The sequence below is a fragment of the Dermacentor andersoni genome, chromosome 1 (genome assembly GCF_023375885.2).
Source record: "Dermacentor andersoni chromosome 1, qqDerAnde1_hic_scaffold, whole genome shotgun sequence".
Classification (NCBI taxonomy): domain Eukaryota; kingdom Metazoa; phylum Arthropoda; class Arachnida; order Ixodida; family Ixodidae; genus Dermacentor; species Dermacentor andersoni.
In genome coordinates this window covers 293,004,774-293,017,561 of record NC_092814.1, presented here as the reverse complement: position 1 = coordinate 293,017,561, position 12,788 = coordinate 293,004,774, and the positions used below count along the sequence as shown (strand labels likewise).

The following is a 12,788-nucleotide window of genomic DNA, read 5'->3' as shown; positions in this document are numbered from 1 at the left end:
CGAAACCGAACATTCCTCCTGATAGACGCCCGGTGAATAAACCGCAGGAATAAAGGCGGGGACTCGCTTCCCCTTGGTGATTGAGCAAGATGGGACCGAATAAGCCACGCCGCCTAGACGATGCTGTCCCGTCCAGCTACCAAACTTCGGTTGAGGAAGCAGGCGACGGGCAGCGACTTCATCCTGACCCACTACTGCCTCAACTGAGTGAATACCACACTGCACCCTTGCCTTCTGGAGTAAACACTGCGCGATCCAAGTGCTCTTTACAAATCCAGGGCGAAAAACTTGCTCTTCCCTTACGTGTTGCCACTTTGAATGTACGGGGATTGGCGACTAAGAAACGGCAAAATCAACTTAACCGACTTTTTCTGGAAAATAACTTATACATAGTAGCCGTGCAACCAGCGCGGAAGCTGTGCTAGGCTGGATAGAATCTATGTCACAGTTGACCTTGCAAGAGATTGTGGCCACTATGAAGTGAAACATGTGTCTTTCAGCGACCATAGCCTTGTCATGACTACACTAGGAAGCAACCTCAGAAAAAGCCGTTTTAATTGGGATTTGTGGAAGTTCACCGTGAAACTTTTACAAGATGAAAAATTTATGGAGTGTGTAACAAAAAGAATTAAACAAATGACGTCCAAAGAGCCACATGGATGGGCAGCTGAGTGGGAAAACTTTAAGAATGACGTCAAGATTATTGCGATTGAAAGGGGAGCCATTATTAGTCAAAAGCAAAAGTGTAATGAAAAAGAACTGCAGTGCCAACTCGATTTTCTTATATGTATGGAAAGCGGCAATCCCGGCATGTATATAAAAGCAATTCGCGAAGTGAAACGCAAACTAGAAGTAATTGCAACCGAAAACTACAGAGCAGCAGTGATAAGGGCGCGAGCCGAAAAGATATGGTTGGGTGAAACGCCCAACAAGCGAGCGATGTGTGACGAAAGAAAATACGCGGCTTAAAACGAAATACGACAGATCAGCTACCGTAACGAAGAGACATCAGACAGGACGAAAATTGAGCAGGCATTTGTCGAACATTACAGCGAATTATTTGCGAATAAAAGAGGCGATAAAACTGGGCTGAGAACCGACGGTATTAAACTAATGCCTAAGCGTGATGAAGAATGTAAGACGCGATTAGAACAGCGAATAAGTATAGAGGAAGTGAAAAGTTCGATAAAAGAATTAACTCCAGGAAAAACACCTGGGCCGGACGGAATAGGAGCAGCCTTTTACAAAATATTCATCGAGGAAATCAGCCCAATTTTGCATAAGGTTATTAGGAAAGCCTATGAGGAAAAACGGTTACCGCCTTCCTTCCGCGCTGCCCATATTGTTTTGATACCGAAGACAGATGATCCAACTAGACTGTTATCAGTAGGGGCCTATCGCCCAATATCTCTTACAAATGTGGACTATAAGATCTATACCAAAATTTTAGCTGAACGTTTGCAAAGCATTATTATGCTTCTCGTTGGACCGCACCAGACATGTGGAATAAAAGGACGTTCGATATGTACAAATGTGCATCTAGCCCGCAGCGTTCTAGAATGTTGTGATGCCATCCCGGGACGAGTTGCTATGTTGCAACTCGATCTCACCAAGGCTTTCGACCGTGTCGCACACGATGTTCTTTTCTCTGTGCCTGAACATGTCAATATTGGCAAAGTGATATTAGAAGGTTTAAACATGGCTTAAAATGATTGTACTGTACGCATCATAGTTAACAAGAACCTCACCAAGAGTATTGACCTCCGGTCATCTATAGAACAAGGATGTGTATTGTCATCGCTGCTTTTCGCTCTTTATCTTGAACCCTTCTGCCTCAGTCTTATCATTAATGAAAAAGTACATGGTTTCAGGCTTCAGACGCATCACGTGAAAATCCTTGCCTACGCTGATGATGTAGGAATATTTTGCACTGACCGCAATAGCATAGAAGAAGCCATAAGCGTCACCAAAGATTTTTGCAAACGGACAGGTTTCGCGATAAACTGGGAAGAAAGTGTCGGTTTCTGGCACGGAATAAGGGACTTTAAACCAGAAAGATTTGCGATCATCACGTGGGCAAGAAGTCCTTCTACGTATTTATGCGTGCCTCTCGAGCAATATAAACAAACTGCAGATTACTGGGATGACCTGACGCCAAGGGTGAAGGAAAAAGTTGGAGGGTGGCAAGGCCGCGAATTGTCGATGTTTGCTAGGGCCAGTGCGTGCAATGATTTTTTTATTACCAAAGTGTGGTATGTGTTGCAGTTTTTGTCAATGTCACGCGTCCACGTGCAGAAACTGCACCGAATATTTGCGGTTTTTATTTGGGGCTCCAATTGGGAGAGAATCAGCCGCATTAATCTGTTTCGCCCAGTGAAAGACGGAGACCTGGGCCTTTCTCATCTGTTCATCCGACTAATTGTGTCGCGTTTTATGTTCCTGCGGGACCAGAGACCCGTTTTTGAGAGCGATGATGCAAATGCGCTTTAAGAATGTATTGCCCGAATTTGTTGTGTCTAGTGCGGCTGCAATGGACTGTGGCGTAAAAGGTTACTTCAGGGAATTAGTCACGTCATTTAGGATACTTAAAACACGCTTCTCATTCGAGTACCTGAGCCTTGTACCGAGAAAGAAACTATGTAAAGGTTTAATCGATGTAATGATGCCAGTACCATTATACAGATCGCCAAACATTGCAGGCCCAGGGCAAGATGTTTTAAAAAGAGTTAGAAAAATGACTGTTAGAGGAGCTGTTAAAACATTCTTTTTCAAATTACACACAAACACACTCCCTGTAAAAACATGGCTTGATGAAAAGGGGAATATTTGTACCGTGGACAACAAACTGCCTCTTGTGCAAGAAATCAGAAACAATCGAACACACGTTCATTGATTGTCTGAATCCAGTCTTTTTTTGGGATGTTTTGCAACGAACCCTGAAGAAAGAGTTACCGATAACACCACACGGAATTCGATATCTCTCACTACAGAATGAAAACAGCTTCCCCTATGACATGATCATGATACTGGGGCTACATAGCCTTTGGATCACAAGAATGGGAGTCAGGCACGCAGACCCCAAAGCAAAGTCAGCCAGACAAAACTTTATCGAGAGCACAACCTACATGCGAGAGGCATATCGTACTTTAACCGAGCGACCAGATTGGATTTTGGTAGTTGATGAGTTGGTACGAATGAAAAATTTTTAATTAACCACACTGGTCAAGCAGACCAAGGTGGGTTTTATGTATGTACATGCCTTCTCTGAATAAAAGTTAAAGAAATAAAAAAACTCGTTTGTCTAGGGGTATGATTCTCGCTTTGGGTGCGAGAGGTACCGGGTTCAAATCCCGGACGAGCCCGTTATTATTTTTTCTTTTTACTGTCAGTCGGCACATAAAGAAATGTTTAAATAAAACCGAACAACATTATCCATTCTTTTCTTCAGTACGTTCCTATTCTCTTCTCAGCGAAACGTGATCAAAGATGTCCACTTTTTCTTCGTTTTTGCAGAGAGCCAAGATGTTACGATACTGTAAACGTGCCGCAAACGGGGAAAGACATCGGATCGTTGGTCTAGGTTTTTTTTTCTTTATTGCCGGTCTTCGACGTACACATACGGCATAAACAGATACACTTCATAATGGTAAAAGCAATGACCGTCTTGGGCCCTTGCGAATAGTTAAAAACACTTGATTACCGCTAGTTCATCCAATATATACATCCATTCGGGTGGTTCTGTTCTCGTTTTATAAGCTTCATGCAGATATAGCATGCTTTCAATGAAATGCTCTCTCGCAGGATGAATAACAAGCCTCTCATGACGCTCATCCATTCTTGTTTTCCACAGGCTATGTAAACATATTGCCATAAACATGTCACATGGCATATCTGCGTTCTCAGTTGGCAAGAAGCGGATGCCGTACGGTGTTATCGGTAATTCCTTTTTCAACGTTCTTTGTAGGATGTCCCACAAGAACATTGCATCTGAACAATCAAGAAAGATATGCTCAATCGTCTCTGGTTGCCTGCATCTTGAGCAGCTTACAGACCACGGCACAAAGATTCCCCTTTCTCTTAGCCATGGCTTCACTGGGAGCGTTCCACTGTGTAAATGGAAGAAAAAGGTTCTTGCGGATGACCGTATCGGCATCCGCTTCACTCGCTTGAGCACGTTTCTTCCTCTGGATTCAACGCGGTACATAGAACGATAGACAGGCACAGGCAATGATACATCAAGTAAATCTTTGTAGAGTCTTTTCCGTTTAACAGGTGCAAGGTAATTCAATGAAAAGCGCGTATGTAGGGGTATGATTCTCGCTTTGGGTGCGAGAGGTCCCGGGTTCAAATCCCGGACGAGCCCGTTATTATTTTTTTCTTTTTACTGTCAGTCGGCATATAAAGAAATGTTTAAATAAAACCGAACAACATTATCCATTCTTCTTTTCATTACGTTCCCATTCTCTTCTCAGCCCAAACGTGATCAAAGATGCCCACTTTGTCTTCGTTTTTGCAGAGAGCCAAGATGTTACGATACTGTAAACGTGCCGCATACGGCGAAAGACGTTGGCTCGTTGGTCTAGGGGTATGATTCTCGCTTTGGGTGCGAGAGGTCCCGGGTTCAAATCCCGGACGAGCCCGTTATATTTTTTTCTTTTTACTGTCGGTCGGCATATAAAGAAATGTTTAAATAAAACCGAAAAACATTATCCATTCTTTTTTCAGTACGTTGCTATTCGCTTCTCAGAACAAACATGATCAAAGATGCCCACTTTGTCTTCGCAGACAGCCAAGGTGTTACGGTACTGTAAACGTGCTGCAAATGGGAAAAGACGCCGGCTCGTTGGTCTAGGGGACAGTCGCCCGCATGTCAGCGTACGTGTGGTCCTTGTAGTGCAGAGATTCTGCTTCCGGCAGCCGTGCTGTGCGGATCGTGGAATCATGAGCTCCGTTGGAGTGGTGATTGCGGCCCTTGCTAGCCGCGGTAACAGGAACCAAGAAGGAGAAGATTACCCTTTTGTTTTGCCACAACTGCCAACAAGACGCATCGTCACCAATACGGTATTTCTGCAAGGCGACGTGCGAGCACCGCCTTACAGTGTCGAAGATTTCAGGGACGCTATGGTTCTTGCGGGGACGCTGTCGGAAGTTGTTGCACTAGGTGCCTATCAGATTAACCATGTCTGGGCGGTTACCATGTTCAACAGAGACGCTACCAAGAAGCTACTAGCTTTGAAGGAAATGACAGTTATGGGGCGTCGCTACGTCATAGTGGAACCACAGGATCGGCAAGTGAAGTTACGCCTTCATTGGCTTATTCATGGTGTAGCTGACGATGACGTGCGTACAGCGCTTGCTGCTTTTGGAAAGGTGGTAGACGTGCAGCGTGAGCATTGGCGCGTTCCGGGAGTCCACGACAAGAACTCGACCATCCGGACGGTGCTGTTGAAGTTGAAAACTGGGTTGAAGTTGGAGGACCTACCCCACCAGGTACGGGTCGCTGGAGAACTTGCACTAGTGGTCGCTCCGGGTCGACCAATGCAGTGCCTTCGCTGTCAGGGCTCTGGACATGCTCGGCGAGACTGCAAAGTGCCCCGGTGCACGATATGTCGGCGATATGGACCCGAAGACGCTCAGTGCACGTGGTCCTACGCCACAGCTACCGGGTGAGGTGTGAACGAGTACACCGAGAAGCATTTAATGGATGTGACCGAAGCCGAGGAGGCAGCGAAAGGAAGCGGAGACCTGGAAGCCCATAAGGAGCAGACCAGCGAAAAGACACCGGAAGTCAAGCAAAGCCAGTCGACAACGGAGGCTGGCAACGGAGCAAACCGCCAGCAGCAGAGACCCATCTCGCAGCAACACCTGCGCCCGCGGACGACGACACAATCGAAAGCAGTCAAACAGAAGGCTTCGACGCTGAGTCAACCAAGACGGGTATGCCAAACAGCCATGCCTCCAACAGCAGAATTATCCCGGCTGTCAAACGGCCACTGGAAGGAACTGCCGACCAGCAGGCGCCCGCGGGGAGACGCCCCAGCCTTAAACCACGGCCAAATGTCAAAACGGAGACGAAGGCCACTGCCGAGCTGCTGAGGCAGCACGAAGACCCTGGGCAACCGGGCGGATCCGAAGGCGTCTAGCGGTACGCTAAAAAAAATTTAATTATCGGGTTTTACGTGCCAAAACCACTTTCTGATTATGAGGCACGCCGTAGTGGAGGACTCCGGAAATTTCGACCACCTGGGGTTCTTTAACGTGCACCTAAAGCTAAGCACACGGGTGTTTTCGCATTTCGCCCCCATCGAAATGCGGCCGCCGTGGCCGGGATTCAATCCCGCGACCTCGTGCTCAGCAGCCCAACACCATAGCCAGCGGTACGCAAGACGCGCGAGGTAAGCGTCATGCTTCGGGTCCTATCACCTCGATTTAACACGAGGTCGCGGGATCGAATCCCGGCCACGGCGGCCGCATTTCGATGGGGGCGAAATGCGAAAACACCCGTGTGCTTAGATTTAGGTGCACGTTAAAGAACCCCAGGTGGTCGAAATTTCCGGAGTCCTCCACTACGGCGTGCCTCATAATCAGAAAGTGGTTTTGGCACGTAAAACCCCATGATATATATATAAAAAAACATGGCACACAATCTGTCGTTTAGTTCGGCCACTTTAAATGTTCGAGGCCTGGCCGCAAAGAAAAAGCAGAACCAAGTGTACAGATTGTTGGCGGATCACGACCTCGACATGTTGGCAGTGCAAGAAAAAAAAGTTGAAGGGGAGGATCAGACCCGAAGCATGATGCTTCTTTTTTCTTTATTTCCGGATTACGTCAATTATACGTCACAAAAGAATTCGAAACTCTGCATTGAACATAACTGGACACATGTCGATACATACTAAAAACGGGACTTTCAGCTCGTACCGTGTAGCTTGGTTAGTAAGGTTTAAGCTCCAATAACTTTTCGATTATGGGCAACCATTCAGGTGGCTCGTTAAGAGCCTTTAACACATCTCTAACATATGAAATATTTTCAGCAAAATATATCTTGGCTGGCTTGGGATCCACATGCTCGTGTCTGAAATCCATTCTTGTTTTCAAGACACTGTGCATTGTAACCAACATCATAACATCATATGGCACGTCCCCTGTTTGCGCAAATGGCAAGAACCGAATTCCGAATGGCGTTAGCGGAAAATCCTTTTTAAGCGTCCTCTGTAGGACGTACCACAAGAAAATTGAATCACAGCAATCTAAGAAAATATGTTCAATTGTTTCTGGCTTGTTACATATCATCATAGAGTTTCTAAAGATACCCTAGAGGGAAATGTGGCGCTAGTGTCTACGGGGGTTCTCATGCGCGTTGCCTCAACCTACATGGGAATGATGGGAAGTACAGGCTTCGGATTGACTTCGGTCTTTAGACTAGTGGCGTTTGTTTCTGGCGCAGTAAACAAGGCTATACTCAAATACTATCGCGTAAAATCTAATTCTATTTCTGCAGTATGTTATATAATGTACAACACGCTGCATAAACTTTGTATGACTTTGAGATGGAAGCATGGTTTACTATGGTTTGTCACCAGGACACACCAGGGTATGCATACTTGTGCGATTCTGTTCCCAATTTAACGCCAAAGAATAATTATTTATTCATTTTTTCAACAGCAAAACAACCGTGCAAGTACTTATATAAAAATACTCATCATGTATTTCTGGAATTAAAAATGTTGTATTGTGACAAAGCGTTGCGCCCTTGAGAGGAATGCTACAAGTGTCGTCTGCTACGACGCCTGCTCGCTGCAAACGCGAGACTTTTCTCGCAGACGACAGGCACTTGCGAACTCTCTCGCTCTTTCGAAAGGTTGCGTCGGCTGTCACGATTGCTGAACGTCTTCAAGTACTTTTAAGCACATCTGCTGCAGTGCTAGCTAGGACGCTAGTGGCCTCCTACGAGTATGCTGCATCATATTTTATATTGGCGTACCGCTTCCGAAGCGTTACAGCGTGGCTTTGCGGGTACCCATTGTGCGACACTAGACTACAGCTAGGAAGCAGCTATCTTTCCTACCACAAGTAAGTTTGTGTTCTCAAAGTCCTAAAACACGCATTTCAATGAGCACATAATGAAGCCCTCAATAAAATTTGATTGTCAAGCCACTAGAAGTACAACTGTATATGTCTTGTATCAGTAGTTCCTTCTTTGTCCTATTCTGAAGTTTCATAAAGCACGTAACGCTACAGTGCCAACCTAACACACTTAACAAACAAAGGTCCAAACGCTCAAAACATGTTCTTTCAACGTTTACGATGCCGCCGCTTTCTCGTCACGGCTTCGACGCCACACCGCGACACAAGCATCGTCCCAGTCGCTGGCCCAGCGCGCTATCGCCACTCCGAGCAACATAACAAAGGCAAAAAGCTTTGCGTTGCACTGTCCAACTGCAGGTTATAGCAATTGCGCTTGGAGCGAAACCAAAACTGCCAAAAAAATACTTGTACACTAGTTCGCCAGTCAATAGAATGCCAATCCGAAGCCTGTACTTCCCATCATTCCCATGATGGTTGAACGATCGCAGCGCCAGATTTGCCTCTAGGTATACTAATATGAAACTCTATGCATATCATACAATTTACACCCCAAGGCAGATAGATACCTTTTTCTTTTAACCATGGTTTAACAGGGAGCGTGCCACTGTGCAGTAAGAAGAAAAATGTTTTAGTTGACGCTCTAATAGGCATTTTTTAACATGTTTCAGTACATCCCGTTCGGGTCCTAATCCATACTTTGCACGATATAAAGGTACAGGGCATAGCACATCAACTAAATTCTTATACAATTGTTTTTTGCTTACTGATGACAAATAATCCCTAGAAAAATGCACTTCAAGGAAACGAGCAGCATAAACAACTTCTTTCAAAAATCCTTTTGCCGCTACATGCGGTGCACAAAAAGAGGATACAATGTACTGTGGTAGTGCATCACGCAGGCGCACTTGCATGACCGTACGTAGAAAGCCATCACTTTGATCACGCAAGAAAAAATATCGCGAAACAAGTTGCTTAAGGAACAAGTGCGAAAGGCCAAGCCCGCCTTTCTTGACAGAATGAAAGATTTATTCTGCCGGTCCTCTCTCAAGTCGATCTCCAGAGAAAGATAGCTAAAATTATATGGATCTTTTGCACACACGTTCGCGACATGCATAGCACCTGTAGCATATAATAAATTTTCGCCACGAGAAACACATTGTAAACTGTTGCGCGCGCAAATATCGACAGGTCGCATCCGCCCTACTTTGTTGTCTGTGTCCTAACGTGTTCCACTTGATCAGTCCACTGTTCGGTATTTTCCTGATAACATCCTAAAGGTACGCCAAGATACCTGGACGGAGAAGTGGTAAAGTTGATCCCCTCAAGCTGTTCTGGCCTAGAATCCCACTCCCCATGCCAAAACCCTAGACACTTTTTCCAACTAATGGCACTTCCAGTGAGTCTACAGAAAGCTCTTGCGTCACTGACCGCCTCTTGTATGCTCTCTTTATTTCCACAAAAAATCACGATGTCGTCTGCATAGGCCAAAACTTTTATTTCATGCGATAAAAACTGATAACCCGTTATTTTTTCATTGCTGAACACTCTTAAACAAAAGGGCTCTAAGTAAATAGCAAAGAACAAGGCTGATGCGGGACATCCTTGACGGACACTAGAACGCACGGCTATATCTTCGCTGAGTTTCCTGTTAATTACGATTTTAGCCTTGCAATGATTGTATGCCATTTTCACACCATCTCTTATTACCGCTCCTACATTTACGTAATCCAGCAATGCAAAAAGTATGTTATGACACACCCTGTCAAATGCTTTTTCCAAATCTAACTGAATCATGGCTATACGGCCACATGACGCATCACAGCACTCTAAAATTGTTCTTTCCGTATGAATATTGCTAAAGATACTTCTTCCTCTTATTCCACACGTTTGGTGTGTACCAACAATATCGGTAATTACCGTTTGTAGTCTTCTTGCAATAACCTTCATATACACTTTGTAATCAACATTTGTTAGACTTATTGGCCTATAATTTTCTACCGACTGCAATCTTTCACCGTCTTCAGTTTTCGGTATAATTGTAATATGGCTTTTCCTAAAAGACATGGGCATTTGTTTGACGTCATATGCCTCCGTTATGGTACGGTGAAGCATTTCTGAAATTTCTGTTTTGAAAAACTGATAAAAGGCAGTCCCGAGGCCATCTGGTCCAGGTGTCTTGCCGTTACTGAGGTCATCAATCGCTTTCTGAACTTCTATTGCTATTGGCCTTTCAAGACCAATTTTAACGTCCTCATCCAGTTTGGGCATAAGTGACAGAAAATCTTTTACAAAAAGATCTTGCACTTCTGCTTCGCTGCCCAACAAGCTCCGATACCGTTCAAGGAAAGCCAGTTCGATAATCTTCTGGTCTGACGAAACCGTGCCACGATAGCGTATTTCTTTTATCTCCTTTTTGGTAGCATACCTCTTTTCTTCAGCTAGCGCGCGTTTGGTGGGCGTTTCTCCCACCAAAAACCATTCCGCACGTGCCCTTACCACGGCGCCTTTATATCTTTCCTCCGCAATGGATTCCCTCTGTTTTTTCACTTCTTTAATTTCTTTTCTGAACAATCCGGGTATCGTGCTATCGGCATTTAAAAGATAGTCCAGTGTGGCTTGTAGCTCGTTTTCTTTTTGTTTTTCTTTATATCGTAGGATGCTTGACCTCTCAATTGCGCACATTTTTACTTCGGTTTTAAAATTCTCCCAAACCGCGGTAAAGCTTGTGGTATCATTAATCAGAGCTTCTTTGCACTTTTGGCTCACCAGTTTAACAAACGCTTCGTCTTTCAAAAGGTTTTCATTTAACTTCCAAAGGTCCCAATTAAACGCACTTGTTTTTCTTTTATTACCTACTTGGAACATTACAAGACTATGGTCACTAAAGCTAACGTGTTTCACTATGTAGTTGCTACAAAAAGCCAAGGTACTTTGCGAAATGTACACGCGATCTAACCTTGCGTGGCTTTGAAGCTGAAAGTGTGTGAACTGCGCATGATTTCCGCGAAGAACATCACCAACGTCCACAAGGTCACAGTCCTCAGTTAAAGCTCGAAGCTGTAGCGCACTTTTGTCACGAACTGGATTATTACTAACCGTGTCTTCAGGCATGCAAACGCAATTGAAGTCACCAAGTAACGCGACAATTCTGTCACACTTTAAAAAATTAGTTACGTAATAAAAAAAAATATTTTCTGTCAGAACATGTATTAGGTGCGTATACACAAATAATTCGCCATTTTTTTTTTCATGAAAAGAAAAATCACAATGTGCTAATCTGCCATCTTGAGAAGTTGTGACACTTTCTTCAATAATACCAATAGACCGTTTTAAAAAGATGACACATCCTCCCGACTTTCCAATGGCATGGCATACGCAGACATTAAAATTTGCTTTATAATTATCAACCATGCGGTCAGCCTGCTCCTCGCACTCAATTTTTGATTCTTGTAACGCTAAGATGTCGATATCATTTCCAATTAACAGACGCTTTAACTGTACTTGTCGCTTTCTTGCCGTTAACCCTCTTACATTCAGAGTACCTATCCGAAGCGCTGACGGTAATTTAAAAGACATTGAATGTGAGGGGTCAAGCCGACCGCAGTGCGATAGATTCATGATTCTGGGACTCAGACTCACAGTCTCACGCCGCTCTGTAAGAAGTGGCCTCGCTGTGTGAAACGAGGCCGAAGCGTGTTCCTTGGCGGCACACATTGCCGACACACAGCGTTGCTCGTCCGACCCAGTTCAACCGTCAAGTGCTATTCCGGTCAGCAACCCCGCTCACGCGGGGTCACTGTCGGTGTGGTCCTTTTGTCTGGCGGCACGTTGGGTTTTACTTTAAGCGAACTTCTTCTGATGACTGGTGTCTTCAGGAGTGGCTCACCAGTGCAGTCTTCGCCTCGCTTGTCGACGTCTTCATTCCGTTCACGCGGCCTCTTTGAGACAGCTGAAGTGCCGCTTTTGCCTCCGTCTTTGTCGGCGTCTTCCTTGTTAAGTTCGAACTCATGGGTTTTCATGACGGTCGCAGGAACGCTTGTGTTGTCCGAGACTTTATCATCTACTGCTGTTTCTTGTCGCTCGTTGGCTTTGCTGTCCTGGCTGTCGTCCTTTCCTTCAGCGTTTTCAAAGGAGGGTTGCGTTAATGGCTTGCCGCCAGAGCTTGATGCAACCCCACCTCCGCTGGTTATTTCCTCCGCATCGACCTGGTCCATGAGGTGTTCGTTCACAGTGTCATTTCTACCGGACCCTGTTACGTTTGCGTAGCTACGCACACACTGGGTATCGTCGTGGCCTTAGTGACGGCAGAGCCCACAGCGGGGAACTCGGCACTCGCGCCGTATGTGACCCGTGCCGTGGCACCGGAGGCAGAGCGGCGGTCTCCCTGGTACATGCGCTAGTGCATGGTCTTCGCCGACGCGGAGCTGGTGTGGCAGATCTTCCACAGTGTAGCCAGCCTTCAGGCGCAGAGACACTAGACGCATGTGGGAACCCTTGTCATTACAGCCTGCGACACGCCACCTCTCCCTCGATATATCGCTAATAGTGCCGTAAGGCGCCAGGGCAGTTCTCACGTCTTCGTCCGGTGTGGTGTGCAGAAGCCAATACAGCTTCATCCTGATGTCTTGGTTGCAGGGGTCTATGACAACACACCACTGCTCCTTAACACTGAAGGCTGGGGCTGTCAAAATCTTCGGCTT

At 45.6% G+C, this 12,788-nt stretch overlaps 1 non-coding gene across 1 annotated transcript; it reads left to right on the top strand.

Annotated features, from left to right (window-relative positions):
- The first annotated feature begins 4,568 nt into the window (after positions 1-4,568).
- TRNAP-UGG (transfer RNA proline (anticodon UGG)) lies at positions 4,569-4,640 on the top strand. Its single transcript has one exon. It is a non-coding gene; the product is annotated as a tRNA-Pro (tRNA).
- The last annotated feature ends 8,148 nt before the right edge of the window (positions 4,641-12,788 follow it).